We start from the raw sequence: 1122 nt of genomic DNA, 5'->3' as shown, positions 1-1122 counted from the left end.
AAAAGCCGCTCGGGAAAAGGTGACGGCGATCCACTCGGTCGGAAAATCAAACCACTCCACGTGCTCGTGGACGTACGACGCCTCGAAGGCGGAGAAGAGCAACGTCACGGACAAACCCCCTAAAACCCTCCCCGCTGCCAGCACCAGGTAATCCCGGGAGAGTTTGGCCAAACAACAAATCGAGTAGGTCAAGGAAAAAAGGACGCAGGATTTTTTCCGACCCAATCGATCTACTAAAGAAGAGGAAGCCAACGCGAAAAGGACGCTGGAGGCGAAGCCGCAGACGTAGAGGACGGCGCTCTGTCCCCCCGGGAAGCGGCAGCGCTGGTGGAGTCTGTCGAGGTCGGGTCCCTGCGGCCCGTCGGCGCCCAGTGCCAGCAGGTAGACGTGGTAGTAGCTGCGCTACAGGGGGGCTGTGGGGTGTCCATAGGGTACCTGGGTAGCAGCAGTGCCTGTAAGGCCCTGTCTGGGGTGTCTGTGGGTACCTACAGGATGCCTATGGGGCAGCCGTGCCTATAGGGCCCCTCACAGGGTGTCTATAGGGTGTCTGTGGGGCAGCAGTGCCTATAAGGTCCTGTATGGGGTGTCTATGAGGTATCTATAGGGTGCCTGGGGGATGGCAGTGCCTATAGGGCCCCTCACAGGGACTCTGTGGGGTGTCTACGGGTCAGTGGTACCTATAGGGACCTGTATGGGGTGTCTGTAGACTCACAGAATTGTTTAGGTTGGAAAAGACCCTTAAGATCATCGAGTCCAACCGTCGACCCAGCACTGCCAAGTCCACTGCTACACCACGTCCCGCAGCACCACAGCTACACGTCTTTTCAATACCTCCCAGGACGGCGACTCAACCGCTTCCCTGGGCAGCCTGTTCCACTGCCTGACAGCCCTTTTCGGTGAAGACATTTTTCCTAATGTCCAATCTAAACCCCCCCTGGATCGACCTGAGGCCGTTTCCTCTCCTCCTATTCCAGCTCCCTCAGCCGCTCCTCATCAGACTTGTTCTCCAGACCCTCACCAGCCTCGTTGCCCTTCTCTGGACACGCTCCAGCACCTCGACGTCCTTCTTGTAGTGAGGGGCCCAAAACTGAACACAGTGTTCGAGGTGCGGCCTCACCAGGG

This window comes from Aptenodytes forsteri, unplaced genomic scaffold (genome assembly GCF_000699145.1).
Source record: "Aptenodytes forsteri isolate BGI_AS27 unplaced genomic scaffold, ASM69914v1 Scaffold657, whole genome shotgun sequence".
NCBI classification, from domain to species: domain Eukaryota; kingdom Metazoa; phylum Chordata; class Aves; order Sphenisciformes; family Spheniscidae; genus Aptenodytes; species Aptenodytes forsteri.
This window is presented reverse-complemented; position numbering follows the sequence as displayed.